Genomic DNA, 20,751 nt, shown 5'->3' on the forward strand with positions numbered 1-20,751 from the left:
TTTGCAGATAATTTTGAAGAACCATACAGGTTTGTTTTATTCTGTTAAGCCATTTTATAGTGTAAACATTCCAATAGGTGTTATTGTTGTGTTAATTGACAAGTTGAATCAGGTGTGCTAGCTCTGGAACAGCTGGGGGTCCCTGAGGAGAGAGTTGACTTATTCAACCATTCTCAATTGACACAAGGCCATATGCTATGGTCACTGGCCCTAGACATATATAACATGTACAGTAATGTCAACAGATTAGATCAACTGGAATGATACTCTCACTCACAGTTGCACAAAAAAAGCAGTGAACAAACCACGCCCCAAAATATTGTAACAACCCAAATTCCTTATACCAGACGACACAATTTTTTTTTTATTGACGGATATCCAGGGGCACACTCCAGTACTCAGACATCATTTACAAACAAAGCATTTGTGTTTAGTGAGTCTGCCAGATCAGAGGCAATAGGGATGACCAGGGATGTTCTCTCGATGAGTGTGTGAATTGGACCATTTTCCTGTCAACATGTAATGAGTACTTTTGCGTGTTAGTTAAAATGTATGGAGTAAAAAGTACATTATTTTCTTTAGGAATGTAGTGGAAAAAAATTAAAAGTTGTCAAAAATATAAATAGTAAAGTACAGATACCCCAAAAATGACTTAAGTAGTACTTTAAAGTATTTTTACTTAAGTACTTTACACCACTGATTACAGGCAAGGCTGTCTTCAAGGGAGGGTTCCCTACCAGTCACTGACTAGCACCCACAGAAGAGCAGAACCCAGCATTCTGAAATGGAATACAGGAAAAAGGAGCAAGACAGGGGGAAAGTTGTTCTAAACAGTCTGGCAAGAAGTTAACTGGGAGGAAGGAGATTCTTCAAGTCAAATCAGATGACAATTGGATAGCTAACAGAAGCATAACTTGTGATTGGACAAGAGCCTTGTCAGATATTCTGTCATGTGAGTATCAGGACCGTTAGGATGAGTCGGAAGATATAGCCAGCAGCAGTAATAAAAATAAAGTTCAAGTCGACACCCCGTCTGTCTACAGAACATCTTCTCTCAACTCCAAGTTTGCTAACTAGAACAACTCATCCAACTTTTCCAAGGTAAAAGAGGATTTCCTATTTCTCTGCATGTACCTGGTGTATACATTTGTACTATAGAGCAGTAGGGAGTTTTGTACAGCCTAGGCAGAGATTAAGGCAAATTCTGATAAGGACTCAGAGTTGACTGCGCATTAAGGAGGATTAATGTTTAGCTGTGTGTGGCAGGGGCCTTCTCAGCATCGGTGTTGAGGCAGTGTTGCAGACCCCGCATTAATCCTAAATTAGTATAAAAGATCAGCTGTGGCAACCGAGGCAAGCCTTCTTAGGACTTAAGCTGGTAATCAAAACTCACTTTGGGACAATGAGGCACTGGGAAGGCCCTGATTTGAAGGAGGGAGAGGGGGAATTGAGGAGGAAGAATTGGGCTGGGGTGGTGGTGGTAGGGGATGGGGGTGTAACGAAGGCCTCTTGAAATAATGGAGGGGTAGGTGCCATCCACAGTGGTTTTGAACCCTCCTCTAGTGGTGTTGATGTTGGTTCGGGTTACCACAGTGCTGAACAGTGGTTGGAGTTGTCCATTAAACACTGTTGTTAGGTTAGAGCCTTGGTTCTCAGCATTTGCATCTAAGAGTGTAGTCTAACATCTGCTTTACTGCAATTATACTTTTTATGATTAACCCTTCACTGTGCATTTAATTGTTTTAAACTTGGATGATATAAAACAATAGGTGACAATATGACCTGCATGCACACAAGATGCACACAATATCCAGGATGTCTATTTAGATTTGATTTGGAATTGATTTGGATCTCTTTTAGTCCCCATTTGGACTAATCTTCCAATAGTCCAGGATAGAGGATAGTAGATATAGAGGATGTATATATTCAGGATGTCTATTTCCAGGATGTCTAAATACAGGATATATATATACAGTTGAAGTCGGAAGTTTACATACACTTAGGTTGGAGGCATTAAAACTAGTTTTTCAACAACTCCACAAATTTCTTGTTACCAAACTATAGTTTTGGCAAGTCGGTTAGGACATCTACTTTGTGCACGACACAAGTCATTTTTCCAAGAATTGTTTACAGACATATTATTTCACTTATAATTCACTGTACCACAATTCCAGTGAGTCAGAAGTTTACATACACTAGGTTGACTGTGCCTTAAACAGCTTGGAAAATTCCAGAAAATGATGTCATGGCTTTAGAAGCTTCTGATAGGCTAACTGACATCATTTGAGTCAATTGGAGGTGTACCCGTGGATGTATTTCAAGGCCTACTTTCAAACTCAGTGCCTCTTTGCTTGACATTATGGGAAAATCAAAATAAATTAACCAAGACCTCAGAAAAAAAGATTGTAGACCTCCACAAGTCTGGTTCTGTCTATATACAGGATGTCTATATACAGTACAGTAGAACTTTGTGCACCCATTAAAACTTAAAGGAGAGGCTTTTCCCAAATCACTCCCCGCATGGTGATTGGGATATTTACGGGAGATTGCTCTGCACTGCAGGACCATCTTTAAATGCTGGCTTTAACACCAACATACAACTGTGTCAAGTTGAAAAGAAGTTGTATAACATCAGCAGTAAACATCCGCTGTAAACATCAGCTGCATAACATCAGCAGTAAACATCAGCAGTAAACATCAGCTGTATAACATCAGCAGCAAACATCAGCAGTAAACATCAGCTGTATAACATCAGCAGCAAACATCAGCAGCAAACATCAGCTGTATAACATCAGCAGCAAACATCAGCAGTAAACATCAGCTGTATAACATCAGCAGCAAACATCAGCAGTAAACATCAGCTGTATAACATCAGCAGTAAACATCAGCTGTATAACATCAGCAGGAAACATCAGCAGTAAACATCAGCTGCATAACATCAGCAGTAAACATCAGCAGTAAACATCAGCTGTATAACATCAGCAGCAAACATCAGCAGTAAACATCAGCTGTATAACATCAGCAGCAAACATCAGTATAACATCAGCAAACATCAGCAGTATAACATCAGCAGCAAACATCAGCAGTAAACATCAGCTGTATAACATCAGCAGCAAACATCAGCAGTAAACATCAGCTGTATAACATCAGCAGTAAACATCAGCTGTATAACATCAGCAGGAAACATCAGCAGTAAACATCAGCTGTATAACATCAGCAGCAAACATCAGCAGTAAACATCAGCTGTATAACATCAGCTGTATAACATCAGCAGTAAACATCAGCAGTATAACATCAGCAGTATAACATCAGCAGTAAACATCAGCTGTTTAACATTAGCAGTATAACATCAGCTGTATAACATCAGCTGTATAACATCAGCAGTAAACATCATCAGTAAACATCCGCAGTAAACATCAGCTGTTTAACATTAGCAGTAAACATCAGCAGTAAACATCAGCTGTACAACATCAGCTGTATAACATCAGCAGTAAACATCAGCTGTATAACATCAGCAGCAAACATCAGCAGCAAACATCAGCTGTATAACATCAGCAGCAAACATCAGCAGTAAACATCAGCTGTATAACATCAGCAGCAAACATCAGCAGTAAACATCAGCTGTATAACATCAGCAGTAAACATCAGCTGTATAACATCAGCAGTAAACATCAGCTGTATAACATCAGCAGCAAACATCAGCAGTAAACATCCGCAGTAAACATCAGCTGTATAACATCCGCAGTAAACATCAGCTGTATAACATCAGCAGTATAACATCAGCCCTATAACATCAGCAGTAAACATCAGCTGTTTAACATTAGCAGTAAACATTTGCTGTATAACATCAGCTGTATAATATCAGCAGTATAACATCAGCTGTATAACATCAGCAGTATAACATCAGCTGTCTAACATCAGCTGTATAACATCAGCAGTATAACATCAGCAGTATAACATCAGCTGTATAACATCAACAGTATAACATCAGCTGTATAACATCAGCAATAAGCAGTGCCCTGCCAAACTGGTTCTGGACAGTGATACCAAAGTTCAGACACCACTCTATTCTTTTGGGACATAAAACTGAGGAAATGTATAACTTAAAACACAAGCTGTATATGATGAACACTTGCAAATTTCTCAATGTGTAAATTATTGTATATACTGCCCCCACATGCGATGTGATGTAAGAAATTAAAACTACTGTTAATAAATGGCTACATTTATTAACAACGTACAGTAGATATGTTACATCTTATAAGCTGTACACTAATAAGGAAAAATATTAAATCGAAGTCATTGAAGATTTATGCTGTGCGCAATACAAAAGTGGAGACATATACACGTGAAAATAGTTCCGAACTATATGAACAAGTTCTTCAATTATTTATTTCTAGAGATTTTTTAGTGCTGTAGAAAACTACAGTGGCCTTGAAAAAGAAATCATCTCCTCAATCAGCTCCTTTTGGCTTGAGCCAAGTGGCAGCAGCCTTTTAACTGAGCACTAACTTTCCAAAGAGCTTTTCCATGTCCACAGCATTCACAAAGTATGCGAACAACAGACCAAATACAAATGAAAGGGGACAACACGCAGAAAAAACAACAACACAGCCAGCCAACCATTTAGGGCATTTGTACCGCACTGTGGCAAAACCCAATCTCTTCAAGTGCCAGCAGGGTACCAGCCTAACCAAGCAGAGGCACCCCTCACCACTCCCCCCCCCCCCCCTGCTCAACCACCCACTGCTCCAGCTAAGATTAGACAAATTAAACATCATTATTCACGTCACTCCCACAGCTGGCCTTTTAAGTGGTTTTATGTTAACTATCATAATGGTTTGCTTTGAAAGCCCCAGTCTTCTCCCTAATTTATAATATGAAAAAGTACTTTTGGCCCAGTCTCGGTGGGATTTTTTCATCTCTGGCACTGCAGTGGAAAAATAGTGGGGTTTGGGGCCTGTTTGGTTAAAAGTCAGACAGACAGAACTGAAGCCAGCTCAATTGAAATTCTGCCAATCTACCATGTAGTATTTTATCAATTATGAAACATTGTTGAGTGTAGAGAGAAGTCTTTTGATGCTGTCTTATTTGGGCAGGATAGTACAGTATGTGTGGAAGGTCGTCTAACTCTCACATCTCTCCATACGTTTCTAATGTAGGCTCCTGTGGGGGGGAAAAAGCCTGGTCGTTTTATCCGTTTTTTTCCCAGCGACCTGAAAATGGATGTGGTATTGGCAGGAGGCCAGTGGACTTAGCAAGACCGGTGATGGATAACATAGTTTCAAACCCATCATCACCCAGAAACATGTGCAATGTGTCTGCAGTGTGATGACCCCCACCCAGGCTGAGTTTGGTCTAGACACGGACACAGGAAGTGACAGTTTGTCAACTTCCTGTTCTCTGCCCCATATCTGAAATACATAATGATATGACTGCTAACAGGCTCTGACGCATGCTCGGAGTGCTACTGTGGAATACTTAAAGCTAATTATCAAAATAGACATCCAAATATCTCCCAGGCTGCTTCACAGCTTTGGTGGTAACATTCTTATCCAGTTATATAAGAGTTAATAACCTTACCTGTCAGATCATTCAGTAGTGATTAAAACTAGAAATGTTTGTTTCTGAATCGTTTTACTATTTAAAACAATGAAACAATTTTCAATGTAGGATGGTGATAGTCCATGGCTAGAATGTCATCTTGATTAGGTTAGGGGAGAACTAACCTGACAAAATCCTGATATCCTAACTGACAGTATCACTTTATGGGCCATGAAAATTCAAAACGTGCCAACTATAAAAGCAAATTCCACTTCACTGCATCTGCTCAGAACATTATTTTCTTTGATGAGTCGCGAGTATCAACATCAAGTCTAGCAGCAGGGAGCGTGTAACTTTCCAAGAAGAAGAAAAAAGACTTTCACAGCAGGTTAGGATTCTGTGTCTCTACATATAGAGCTACTCAAGCCTTGGTGAAACATGATATGTAACTCTGTGAGCTCCGGGTTTTAGATCCTGTATTAAAAACCCTTGACAATCTTTTTTCTCTCCTTCGACTTCACTCAGCATTCCACGTTAGCACTCAGCGTCATATTTCAAACTCTTGGAAATTAGGAGGAGCTCGCCGACACTTTCCGAGGAGTTAAAATGACACATATATGTTTTATTGATTATAAACACATGGGATGGCAATGATACTATGCCGGGTTAGTTATCACTGGAAAATGAAAGACAAAAGACTGTGGAGTCAAATCAGTGTCTGTGTGTGTTTTGAGGCTCTGTGGGGCGCTGCTTCTCATCCCACAACACAGCACTGATTTATGCGTGACACATCTTAGTAAGTGGAGTCAGCACATAAGAAAAGCGTAGCTGGAACCACACTCTCTTTCACATTCATATGTTTCACATTTCTACTCCCTCTCTCTCTCTCTCTCTCAGAGAAGATGACATTTCATTTCTTACTGCAAGTCATCTCATAAAGGACTAATTCAATTTAGACCAAAGCCTGTCCATAATACTTACTCCATTTCTTTTTCTTCATTTGGACTTCATCTCGTGCATAAGTGAGAGAAAATGTGGTACATATTCAAATGTTTTCTCTTGGCAACAGTCAACGTATTTTGACACAGCAGTTGTTAAAGGATGCGTCAGTAAGACAGAATATGTTGAATTTATCCTTAGCTCCCCTAATTGCATTCATTGGTATCATAATCCATCCAGAAGACATTGACTTTTCAGCATCAAAGTGAGCCTTGGCAGGTTTAGCGGTGCACATCTTTCTTTGGTTAGACCAGACAGCTCACTGAATGAACCTTATGATTTATGCTGGTGGTGGTGATGGGGGGGTTGTTGAGTAAGACTATGGGTAGCGTCAGCGGGCCTTACCACTGGGTTGCATTGCCTTTTAGCCTACTCATTCCACCTATGCCTTTTTTTTCTCAACTGTGCCCTCACTGTAATTTGGTGGTGGGGGGTTTGGACTGCCATGTGTAAGATAAACGGATCAAGGGGGTATAATTGCAGTATTTGAAAATTGTATTAATAATAAATGAACGAGAGCATTCATTAATGGTTAGAAATCCATTACCCAGTCATATGACCAGGTCAGACTCATGTGTCTGGGGTCACGCTACAGCTGAGGGTATTCAATTGCTTATTGAAAATGCCTTTTCTGATAGGTATCCCTGTTATAGTTTGATTTGATGGCAAAAATCTGTGTTTAGGACATAGTTGTGGATATGAAAAGCATCTATATCGCATCCTAGTGTCAATTGTTCATCTGCACAGGTGTGAAGTTTGTTTATGGTAAAACACCATAACAGTAAATCACTAAATTAAAGTATTTTATAGAGAAAATGGATTGATATGCTTTGTCATAGTTTTTCATGGTGCTGTAGGCCTAATTTTTAAAACAGTTCAAATTATAATGTCCAAGACTAATTAAGTAGATGACCACTCACCAAAAACATGTGCTTTAATTGAAGAATAACAAGTAGCACTCTGCTTTGGAAGGCCCATCAGCCCATTGTCCTCATCCACCAGAATAGCAGGAGTTTTCTATATTTAAGTGTTGGGGTCAAGAATGATCCCCTGTGGGATTACAGTGGCACCCATCATACCAGTCGACAGTATCAAACATCCAGCCTTCTCTGTTGCCATCAGAGACACTTGCCCACACTGACACTACACCCTGCACCCGCCACCACTGACAGCTAGCGAAAGGTAACCCACCTCCGCTTGTTTCCGATAACTAATCTGATCTAATCTGGGGTCTTTCAGGGTGTTAGAGGTTCTGTAAAGTAACATGGGACCAACATTCTAATAATGTGAGGACAAAGGCTGGGGTTGGAAGACTAGGTCTACTGTACACCAAACAGAGTCGATGTTACAATAGACGTAGATCCTCATACCTTATCGCTAACTCTGCCATCTGGTGCCATATTTTCATTGCGTGAAAATAGTGGCATAGTGTAAGTAGTGGACAGGGTTTTACACCATCAACAACAAAAAGTTGTAAGGAAAACTCAAATGAATCAAGTCATGTAAATTCAATGGAAAGTTCCCAATATGTGACTCACTTATTGTAAATGTGTAGGCCTTGTCTGCTAGTCCTGTGACATAACTGCTGGTAGCACCATGTACCGAGCTGTGAAGAACACCCATAAGATGGCTAGTAGGATTGTAGCAAGGTTAAGGACGGAGGTTTGACTGCACCAGCAGTTTAAGGGGCTCGGGGGGAGTTGCTCTTTAACAGTCCGGCACTCAATGTTCCTGCGCTGCATTTTCATCCATTAACACATCCACCGTGTAGGTTTTCTATTTGGGAAGTGTAATGGGAGGCAGATGAGTGTCTGACATGGATCCCCTTGCAGTAAAGAGGCCCCAGTAGGAGGAGAAATTTGTCCAAGTAAAATCACCCCGACAGGGGGGAAACTCTTAGGTCAGAAACCCCAAAGTTGAGGCAAGCAGAGCCCGATGGGTTTCTGATGAAAACAGTGTGATCTATCATCGCCACAGTGCCCCTATACGTTAAGGGACGAGACACCCTGTTAGCTTCCTCTTGATCAAGGTTAAACGGAGCCAAGTGGGTTGCGGGTGGCATCATTGATTAAATAGAGGGAGGAATGATTTGAAATGTTTTTTTGTGTGTGTATGTACATAGGCCTATATACAGCAACTGATCACAATGTCGAGGAGAGATATTTTTATGTCTAAGAGTGGTTTACTTGTTGCTAATGCTACATCTGAGATAGCATCTATATCCTGACGAAAATCATTTTTCATAGATCATTACTACGTTTCTGTCCACTATATCACTGTATACTTTGGCCATGAGCACAGTCTATTGTACGTTTGGTATTCATTCTGTGATGAAATCAATTCTCTCAAATAAACCCCTTTTAGCGTATAGCTTCCCAATCTGACGTCCTACTGACCCTAGAAGTAGCCTATGAAGCTAGCTAGTTCCCAGTACTCAGGGACCTAGACAGTCTGGGATATATTACCACGGGAGCTACAGAGTCGCTCTGAGAAGAATGCCGGCGGTTTAAAACAAATGTTATTGTTTGTCACAGGAAACCGATGTGATTACTGTTTTCTCTCACACACTCACGTTGAGCACCGCGCCGTATTTGTGCATGTGGTTTGCATTCTCAACCAGCACCTTATAGTCTTCATCTTTATTAAGTCACACCTAGGATAGGTTCAACAAAGCACCACACTGTTTAAACAAAGTATTTGACAATCTCTAGAAGGAAATCTGTCTGTTCACTTCAAACAATAGATTGGGTTTCCTTAACATGGCAGCGGTTCAAAAGGGAGATCAACAGGAGGAAAGACACTATACGGGACAGGAGGAAAGACAGGAGGAAAAGACAGGAGGAGGGCAAGAGGACAAGAGGGGAGGGAAAGACGGGAGGAATAGACAGGAGAAAAAGACAGGAGGAAAACGTTGAGTGGTGCCGTCGACGTCTGTGTTGTCGCGACTTGTCAGCAAAAGTGAGGACTCTCGTACTGAGGGGTGAAAAGGGGGAGTTATTGTGTCTCTTTATGATGCGGTTGTAATGGGGAGTTAGCTGTGCTCGCTATTGTAAAGGTGAGCTGTTGAGAGTGCACTACTCTCTCTGTGTGTGTGTGTGTGTGTGTGTGTGTGTGTGTGTGTGTGTGTGTGTGTGTGTGTGTGTGTGTGTGTGTGTGTGTGTGTGTGTGTGTGTGTGTGTGTGTGTGTGTGTGATTTCCTACATTATAAGGACCCCAAAGTCCTAACATTTCACTTTTTCAGGTCCAGATTTTATTAAAATTCTATTTTAAGCTTAAGGGTTAGATATAGGGTTTTGGGGTTAAGGTTAGGGATAGGGATAGGTTTAGAGTTAGGGTTTATGTTAGGTTTAGGGTTAGGGTTATGTTTTGGGTTAAGTTTACGGTTAGGTTTGGGGTTTTGGGGATTAACATTAGGGTTAGGTTAGGTTAAAGTGGAACTGACAGCAATTTGGCAACATGAAATCTTATTAAAATCATCTGTTCATATACACCCCCAGGAGAATATGACACTTTAAAAAAAAGTATATATATGGTCAGTTTCACGTTTTCATAAATTCTTAGAACGTTTCGGAATTACATATACTAAGGCATTTGTAAAAATTCTATATATATATATATATATATATATATATAGAGTGGGAAAGCGGCCGTGCGTTTGGACAATTAATAGACACTTAATTAAATAAAACCTAATAAAAACATCTGTCTCGTCCAAAACCGAAGTCTATGCAGACCGATGTGCCATAGCCAATCAGAGTTACAGTAGGCCTTCATGCAAACAAGCCATTTGGCCTGCCAACATTCACTTTGAACTTGACTGTGTGTTTACAGGAAGTTTCAACATTCGCCAAAAGTGACAAAATATTCCTGAACGGATTTCTGCAAATATGTAAATACTACAGGAGTCCTTTAACATTTGGGAACTTTACAGTCCTATCGATCAAACAACCATGAAAGGGTAGGCTCTCTCTCCCTCAGTGATGCACAACAACAAGATCAAAAACTAACGCTAGCCAGAGCAAGAGATGAGCTAATATTTAACGAAGGAACATTACATAAAACCTCTCAAACCTTTTCAGCCAGTTGCCCATCAAAATTGCACTGATAAATAATGGGGAATTGAAGCCTACTTGTCCTTCTGCAGCTTGCCTGCCAATGCATTAATTCTTGTCCCAACCAAGCACCCAAGTTAACTGCTAAAGTTGGCTAGCTAGCTACTTCCAGACACTAATGAGAGAACACCTCACTCTGACCATTTTACTCCCCGTAGCAGAGTTGGTTAGGCTGTTTACTTGTTATCTAGAGTGGTCGTGAATAACTATTACCTTTTTTGACTATGTTTACTGACACTGTCATATCGAGTGAGTGTTGCAAATGTATCAGTTATTCTGCCCCCAGGCACACTCAGATGAGAGCGCTCTGAAATCCGAGTAGACATCCTAACTGGATAACAGTCATTCAAGTTCTTGCTAGCTAACCAAATAGCACCTGCATCTCTAGCTGTGTATAGCCACCGAAAAACGATGTGAGAGGGAAAAGTCAGTCACTCACCCAGTCCTGCAATGACATGACATCCTCCCAGCAGCTACCTATCTAGCTAACAGTAGGCTCCTTGTTTTTTGCTTTAATGTACGTCATGGAATGTTGAGTCAAACAGAACCTATTTTTAAGACCTCTTATAAAGCTGGTGTTGTAGCATCAATGGGGAATTTGATATTTTTGATTGATATTATTATTGTCTGTTTGTTTCATATCCGCAAAGTTGTTAAAACGCTGTCAGTTCCACTTTAAGGGTTAGTATTAGGGTTAGCTGTTAGGAAAACCAGGGTTTTTAATGGTCAAACATTTTTACATTCCAAAAAGTCCTGCCATTTCAGGAAAACAAAGTGTGTGTTTGTGTGTGTTTGTGTGTGTGTGTCAGTGTGTTAAATTGTGCCAATTATTTACCAAACAATATGAGGCCTACTAAATTAATTGCAATCTCTCTCTCTTTCGCTCTCTTTCTCTCCACCCGGCATGAGAAACTGAGGTCCCGGTCACCCGGCATATCAAAGATGAGAAACTGAGGTCCCAGCCACCCAGCATGAGAAACTGAGGTCCCAGTCACCCGGCATGACAAAGCTGAGAAACTGAGGTACCAGTCACCCGGCATGTCAAAGCTGAGAAACTGAGGTCCCAGCCACCCGGCATGTCAAAGATGAGAAACTGAGGTCCCAGCCACCCGGCATGAGAAACTGAGGTCCCAGTCACCCGGCATGACAAAGCTGAGAAACTGAGGTCCCAGTCACCCGGCATGTCAAAGCTGAGAAACTGAGGTCCCAGTCACCCGGGCATGACAAAGCTGAGAAACTGAGGTCCCAGTCACCCGGCATGTCAAAGCTGAGAAACTGAGGTCCCAGTCACCCGGCATGTCAAAGCTGAGAAACTGAGGTCCCAGTCACCCGGCATGTCAAAGCTGAGAAACTGAGGTCCCAGTCACCCGGCATGTCAAAGCTGAGAAACTGAGGTCCCAGTCACCCGGCATGTCAAAGCTGAGAAACTGAGGTCCCAGTCACCCGGGCATGACAAAGCTGAGAAACCGAGGTTCCAGTCACTCGGCATGAGAAACTGAGGTCCCAGTCACTCGGCATGACAAAGCTGAGAAACTGAGGTCCCAGTCACCCGGCATGTCAAAGCTTAGAAGTCAGACTGTTTGTTTTGCCTCGTATGTCAACACGGTCTCTGTTCTCCTAGAGAGGCTTTTATCTTCAGCAGCTTTCCAACATGCACTGTGTGTGTGTGTGTGTATGTATGTGTGTGTGTGTGTGTGTGTTTGTGTCTTTGTACCACCCACCGAACACCGAACACCTCAGTCTCAAGACACCACAGCCAATCAACCTCCTCAATCTAACTCAATATGCAAATGTTGTGAAAGGAGCCAATTAGAGAATTGATCTGGTTTGAAAGTTTTAATTCCAAAAATAGGTTTTCAGAGTCCTCCCTCCCAGTAATGGTTCTCATGTGAAGCTGTGGCTTTTTCCAGAGGGAACTTGAACGTGCTTGGTGGTAAACATTTGTTTATGTTTTCCTCAGGCTGGCACATCATTTCAAAGGGAAGCATGTCACAAAACAGACCCTCGTATCTCCTTCACATTGAAAACACATTGAGGCGCTCGCTGTTATAATGTCAAACCAACCGACAGGCATGCTTGTTGATGCTGTCAAGTATTTATTTTTTCTGTGCCAGGCGTAAAAAGATTGAAATTAGTATGAGAAAAAGTTAGGATAATTGAACCATTTAATCAGCAAGCCAATGGTTGGTTTAGTCAAACTTGGATTCACACTCTGAAGCCCCCCGACATGCAGGGCTGTGTTGGTCGAGTGCTTTTGCGGAATGGTGTGCGCGTGTGTGTGCATGCGTGTGCGTGTGTGCGTGCGTGTGCGCGTGCGTGCGTGTGTGTGTGATGTGGAAGCCTTAATCCGTTGGAATGATCTCTACTATATAGAGATGTAAAGTGAGTGTGTGTGGTGTGTGTATTCACTTGGCTGCCTGTATGGTGTTTAGAGAAGGCCATAAAGCACATGACTGGGCACTATTCTGTAACTTTATTTTCCACTGTGTTAAGCCACAGCACATGGTTAACAAGGCCTCCTGTTTTAATTGCTCCCACCGCACAGCTCAGACACACTACTTGAGCGATGACAACCAATGTCATTGGCAGGACCACCAAGTTAAAGCTAGTATATGCCTGCGCCGGGGAATAGAACATCATTTTTCATTTTAATACTCAGTTCAATATTCGAAGTGCTCCGCACTGCCATATTTTGATTGAATTTAGAAAAATTAATAAATCTTCTGACATTTCATTTATGTTTCATCACATTGATACAATCAGGAGAAATATGTCCTCTCCCCCCTTTTGAAGGCGATGCTGTCGAGTTTAACAGCTTTTAAATTAAATTAGGATTCTTATGAAGTCCCATTTCCACTAGATGACATTTACCAGAGTCCTAAAAAGTCTGGTTGACAAGGTTTTCATTAAATACTAGGCAAGCCGTTTGCTGCTTGAAAGGGAGAAAAATTCTACTAAAATCATTGGTCTTTTTTATTGCTTTCCCTGCATGGCCTTTACCCAACAAACAAGAGACTGCAAATCCACATGTAAGTAGCCATCACCTCAAACCTTAAGTCCTTGCAATATGTTAAAATAACAATTCCTTATGTTTGAGTGTCATTAACTAAAGGACACACACACCTTTATAACAACTAAATCAAACATGACACTGAATGATATTTGGTCAGCGTCGATTACATTTGATCCGGTAAGGGTGCTCGAGTATAGCTGAGATCCGTTATTCCGTTAGTACGCACTAAACCTTTTATTTTATTGCCTTTAATGTCGAACATTCAGGTGTGTGTGAATGCATAATCGAAGTGTTGTGTGTATGTAAATGCTATGGGTCAGAGATTAGAACACACCTATTACAATGCCAGTGGAGGGTGGACATGCAGTAGGACAGCAGTACCATAGTGTCATCTCAGACAGCCCTGACAGCACAGTGCTGTGAGGAATGGTCCTGGTCAGCCTAAGGAAGACGGAGATGGAAGCAGAGATGGCCTTATCTGGGCTTTAATTTCTCTCCCGAGGTGAGCTGTGAGAAGATCAGTGACACTAAACCCCAGGAATTACCCTAGATATTGCCCCCCTGTGCTCTGCAAATGAAATCCGGCCGCCGGGTAGGAAGAACATCATGGTTAACGCTCCAAAAATCTGTTTTTGTGCTAGACCACAGCTGGCGTGATAGGGAGGGAGACGGACGGAGGGGGGAGGAAGAAAGAGAGAGGAGGAGGAAGGGAGTAGGGGAGGTGGGGACCGGAAAAGTCAGGGAGAATAGGAGAGAGTGAGAGCCTGTTGACGGACAGATGGTTCAGCCTCTCGCAGGTCCAGACTCGAGAAGAGTTCTTGCAGGAAGTCCCTGGGTTTTGTGCGTGCCCTTCCTCTAGCGGAGTGAGTTTATATTGAATAAAGGTGGTGGTGAAACCAGAACCATGGCCCACCTGTCTAGGGGGGTCTGAGTGTGTGTGTGTGTGTGTGTGTGTGTGTGTGTGTGAAACTCTCTACATGTCTGTATATGTGTGTGTGCACAAGTGTGTGTGTGTGTGTGTGTGTGTGTGTGTGTGTGTGTGTGTGTGTGTGTGTGTGTGTGTGTGTGTGTGTGTGTACAGTATGTCCGTGTATGTGTGTATGGTGGGGCGGGAGGGGAGCACTGTGATCATAACCTTCAGAGTCCTGAGCCCCACCAGCTGTCTGTCCCATATGCTGCCCCGTGAATGTCTAAACAGAGTCTACAGCCAAGGAGCTGGGACCTCTCTTACAGAGTCTACAGCCAAGGAGCTGGGACCTCTCTTACAGAGTCTACAGCCAAGGACCTGGGACCTCTCTTACAGAGTCTACAGCCAAGGAGCTGGGACCTCTCTTACAGAGTCTACAGCCAAGGAGCTGGGACCTCTCTTACAGAGTCTACAGCCAAGGAGCTGGGACCTCTCTTACAGAGTCTACAGCCAAGGAGCTGGGACATCTCTTATAGAGTCTACTGCCAAGGAGCTGGGACCTCTCTTACAGAGTCTACAGCCAAGGAGCTGGGACCTCTCTTACAGAGTCTACAGCCAAGGAGCTGGGACCTCTCTTATAGAGTCTACAGCCAAGGACCTGGGAGCTCTCTTACAGTCTACACTCACACACACAGTTTCACTTGCTGACAATACACTCTCTCACACACACACACACACACACACACACACACTATCCCTACAACCATGCAGACACCCACTCACACACACAAAGACCCCCTGGGGACCATTATTAATAGGTCCTGATCAACACGCTGTACTCTTTAGAAGCCCATTGCCTCTATTCTCCAGAAATAGAAGGCGCACATCCAGTTCGAAGACGGAGAGGACTTAAAGCTTCTAAATAAAAGGATGGATGTTCACCCATTGCCAAATCTACTTGTACTCTGTTCCAAGAAGGAAAATGTGCTAATCTCCAGTCAAGTCCAGAATAGCAGGTAGTTAGCAAGGAGATCTAAAGATAGATGGGACGGGATCAGATTCCACTTGAGATGGAACTTTGATCTAACTATATGCTGGCTTCTTGAGCAGCGAGAATAATGACAATTTTTGTATGGTTATTTGGTTAACATATAGGGCGGTATATGATAAACCTGTAACATTTGGCAGTAGTTCAATGGGACGTAAAATGTGGTGCTATGGAAATGTTTTGAAATGTAATGGAAAAACTGTGGTGGCCAGTTTGTTAAAGGATTCCTCAAGGAGCCTCAACTGGAATGAATAGAATTCGACATATCAAAAAATGAAAATAAATCTTGACGCTGTGGTTTCTTAGCATTCCATACACCAGAATCAAGTAGGATGAAAAGGGGGACTCATTTGAAATATAAACACCCCAAAAATACATGTATTTATTTTGTCATTTGTATTGCCACTAAATGGGCATAATGTTGTCTTGTAATTACACCAGACCTAAAGTCTGGGGTGGGGGCGGCAGGTAGCCTAGTGTTTAGAGTGTTGTAATGGAAAGGTTGCAAGATCGAATCCTCGAGCTGACAAGGTAAAAATCTGTGGTTCTGCCCCTGAACAAGGCAGTTAACCCACTGTTCCTAGGCCATCATTGAGAATAAGAATTTGTTCTTAACCGACTTGCCTAGTTAAATAAAGGTCAAATAAAAAAATAAGAAGTCAAGTAGTAAGAGGCCTAAGGTAGGTTTGGAGATGCTTAGTTCCCTGGTCATTTGGACTTTCCCCAACTTGGGAGTAGAAACGCACAAGTGTTATTTTCCAAGTGGTTTGGATGGGGCTTTACCTGGCTTTGGCTGTTCATTTAAGCGTTCAGTACCTTCTGCCTTTTGGCTGCCTGCACGTGTCTTGAGGCCATGGCGTAACGTACCAACCCTTTAGCTGACAAATACTGCAGCTACCACTTACTAGGCTTCTCCATTTTATTCTCCCCTTGCTTCAGCAATCCTACGGTTTGCATTAATAAGGGAACTTGAGTACGATTCAACACAGTTGTCGGAACTCAAGCATACCTCAGTTAAATGATACAGTACTGTCTACCGCAACGGTTTTAAAGGAGAGATTTTGTTCATTCTGAGAATACTGGTCTATATCGTTTTACTGCATGTGAGTAATGATGACATGATAATTTTTGGTCTTTCATCAACTTCTCTGTCTGTGATGTCTGGTTTCTGTCACTTTCACCGTCATGAATCATTACTTTGACCAGATTCCTACTTGCTGAAACCAATTTTACATCCAAGCCTTGCAAAAGCAATTTCAAAATCAGCTCTAATTTAGGCCCAGTAGACTTTGAAGATTGACTCAGGGCTTTATGTAGAAAATGCCTTGTTATGACAGAGCCTTCTCACATATTTGTCCAATTATCAATTATTATTAGGCTACTGAGTTTGTCTATGCTTTTTAGGTCGAACAGTGGTTGTTGAGTCAAGAACCGAGAACTGACGAGAGCTTGCTCTTTTCCAAACAAGGTGGCGTGGCTGGTGTTTGGCTGACCACACTGGATCACAGATTTTTTTTAAAAGTAGATATCTATTTTTCTGTTTTTCTGTTATGCCTCACACTTTATTCAAACCAATAGCTTTTCTCTGTTCCCTAATAAATGCCCAACCACGTCACGTCACAATGACCAGAACCACAAACTTAACAGTTCAGGTATACAGTTCCCCCAAGTTCGCCTCCATTAGCCTCCTCTTTACAGCTGGCATTTCTGACATCTCATGTTGCGTTCCCCAAATGTTACAGACGGAGAGGGCAGACATCGTAAAGAAAAGAAAAAGCACTCGCCCACCTGTCGTTCCGGCGTGGGGCTAGGACGGCCATTTGAGACCCACCTGTGATGCTTTGGTCTGGTAGGGTTAGAGTGGAGGCAGTGGTAATATGGAAACCCTATCAAGCACACTATGGACAGAGAACCCCACCACCCCCATTATCTGCCTAAACAGGTGAGGTTCCCCACTGTAGCCTGCATAGATATTGGGTTTCCCCCTTTGATACCCTGTTACAGAGTTAATTAATTTCCCAGACCGCCACACACCCCTTTCGACTGACAAACAAAACGGGGAATGTCGATATGAGAACACCTCTTGAGAATGTGTGTCGATTTTACAAGCGGCCGTCAACATGTGTGATTTAACCCTTTGGCCCTTTGTTGGGAAACAATGATAAAAAGTGGAAGTGGCAATGTGACCATGTCAACAACAATACATTGTGATAGTACTCATGGACACAGCTTAATTAAGTACCTGTGTACCATAAACAACACAAACATTTGTCTGCACATCACATTTCTAAAATAAAATTTGGACAATCTTCAACATTGATTGAGAGAGAGAGAGAGAGAGAGAGAGCGCTTGAAAATACTGCCTTGTATCCAGATCACGTCGAGGGATTCTCTGTCACTCAAAGGGGAAACAACAGCCGAGGAAATTGGGAAATGCTGACAAATTGTATTGTGTAGCCACATTAATAAGTCTCAGGAGCTTAAACAACCATGTACAAGTTGTTATCCACCACTTCCAAAGCCAACAAACTGAACATCCCCCTGCTGTGCTAGTCTCAGTTGTGCTCTGTTTCTTGACATTGATTGGTTATTGTTGAGCTGAAGAGACACCCGAAACCATGACCCCTGACCCCTGCGATTCCAGTTGTTTGGTGATTCTTCATTTCTGGTCGTTGACACAATGGCACGAGGCGAACTTGGACTGCACTTGACTCCCGGCGTCCTCCCCTCTATATTCTAGCCGTCCTATATCCAGTGACGTGTCTGACATAGCTCCCCACTAACAGAACAATGCAAAGGATTACGACAGGGAGCTAAATTTCAAGACCATAAGCATCCCTATGAAAATACTTGGGTCAGTTCAAACAACCAGGAACTTTCATGATGTAAGCCATCTCACCCCACACATGCTGCACACATGCTTACTTTCCTCCATTATGTAGGTAATGCCCCTTCTGCAAATTAGCTAGGTCCTAAAAAAAGAAAAACCTGTTTTCAGAAATAAATGTCTTTGTTGTGATGTGTATGGAATGGTGCTGAAATCAGAGACGTACATACATTTGTAGCAAAAATAACTCTGCCACATATTCAAATGAAGGCCTCCTTTATTTATTGTGACGCACATATGGATTGATCCATTAGAAAAGCTATAAGTTAGTTCTGTCAGGGCATGTTTTAATGCCCTGGGAACGTCTCTGTCATAGTGCCATGACAAGATTTGTTGGAGAAATGAAACCTTGCCCAATCAACAAGCAAATAAGAGCCACTTGTGCAACATTGCTTCAGGGATATCAATGGCACACATTTTTTGTGATCTATACGGACAATTCAAAAAGGTCCCCATGAGGCAAATGGTCACTATTGGCATTTTAGTTTTTTCCTTGTGTCTCAAGAGGGGTGCTGGCATCTGTTGTGACCTTTGACTCTTTTGTCATTGGGATGTGTAAGGGATAAACACAGACACTCTGCATATTATCTTTGAAATAATGGACGACATGGGTGTCCACAGAGTTCAAATGGTGGTCCGCGGGGTTCAATAGTTGCAAGATAATGTACAGAGCAGGGGTGTTTATCCCACGGTTGCTAAAGAAAAAATGTTCAAAGATATTTTCATTTTGATAAATGAATCCATAGTTTTTAAAACGGTAAAAAGTAATTTACTGCTGGAACTACAACAGAGGTGTCCTATATTGTTTCCAACTGTCCCGTATATATGAATGTAATGTCCACCCTAAAATACCCTTCTAGGCAATCAGAAATGAGTATTCAACAATGCTGTATTATGTGTCATATGATCTGGTGTAAGAGAGAGAAGCTCTATTATACTTTATAGTATTCCCCTCTGTCCCGATAGTTTTGTCCGATGCGCTTGGTGATTTAACAAGTGAAAAGACTTCCTGGAATGGCAGGGGTATTTTTGACTGTGACAATATTTATAGAACCTGGGCACGCTTTATTTCAGTGAGATTGTCTACGCAATAGCATCCATAAATTCATCCAGTGTTGAAAGGATGCAAACATACCATGAGGGCATTGAATAGCGTAAGTGAGAAGTTCCAAAAGCTTAACAATCCAAACTCATCTAGCAATACATTATTCTTGCTGTCTTTTAATTTCACCTCTTTTCATTGGGTATTGATCTTTGCTGTCTCTGCGCATCACTGTGGAAATTATCATTTCATTATCATTATCAAACCTCATCTAGCCCCGGTGCTAATTTACTATTGCAGAGGAGGAAAACACCAAGGCAATATGAGAACGGAAAGGGGGAAATCCTCCCCGAAATGTGTTTTCGTGTTTGCTCACCAAACAAAGGACAGGAATTAATGACATGTTGCTCGATTTAAAATCATATTGATTGTTTTTTGCATTTTTTTCTCTCGGAAACCAAATGCTCCCACACAGAGTTTTGCCTTGGAAAGATCATTTTTAGCAAGTTTAAAGATGCCACTCTAGCACCCATTAAATTTTGCTGGAGAATATTACCTCAAAGTCCATATTCATTCCACGTATATAAATGAAACACTATGTGGGTGTTGAGTGGCGCAGTCGGGGTGGGTTTGAAGAATTGCCCTGCTTTATGAGATATCAGTTTCAGTTGCTCAAAGAGAAACATCTGGTTGTTGGGCCGCTCTCCAAAGAACACAAACCCAGCTGACAACAAAATACCCCAGGAGGAGTGCAGACCTCCTTTCAAAACAGCATGCCACACTCTTTGTTGCAGTAGCTTCCAATTCAGACTCAATATGCACTTTGTTTTTATTTTTCTACTTAGTTGTGTTCTGCCACAGATGGTGCGGTTAATGAATAATGAAATAGTCATCTACATAATGGAATTTCAGGAAGTGCATCACCCATATGTTTTGAGTTTTGCTTTGTGGATGCATTGGTTGGGTTATGCTGGAGTATTTCTCCAAGTTTGTCAAACTTAGGTCCAGTGAACCGTCGACTTTGTTGTGTCTGTTGTCCATTTTGTCAAATCTTTACTATACTGGATCAAAATATAAATGGAACACGCAACCATTTCAAAGGTTTTACTGAGTGACAGTTCATATAAGGAAATCCGTCAATTGAAATACATTTATTAGGCCCTAATCTATGGATTTCACATGACTGGGAATACAGAAAT

General features: G+C 41.9%; 1 protein-coding gene across 1 annotated transcript in view; it reads left to right on the forward strand.

Annotated features, from left to right (window-relative positions):
* The first annotated feature begins 12,114 nt into the window (after positions 1-12,114).
* Positions 12,115-20,751, forward strand: part of LOC115130802 (pituitary homeobox 2-like) — a 58,135-nt gene continuing 49,498 nt past the window's right edge. Inside the window, exon 1 of the mRNA XM_065019759.1 lies at positions 12,115-12,193. The gene's annotated coding sequence lies outside the window, so the exon portion shown is untranslated. The remainder of the gene's footprint in view (positions 12,194-20,751) is intronic.

The sequence above is a fragment of the Oncorhynchus nerka genome, linkage group LG6 (assembly GCF_034236695.1).
Source record: "Oncorhynchus nerka isolate Pitt River linkage group LG6, Oner_Uvic_2.0, whole genome shotgun sequence".
Taxonomy (NCBI): Eukaryota; Metazoa; Chordata; class Actinopteri; order Salmoniformes; family Salmonidae; genus Oncorhynchus; species Oncorhynchus nerka.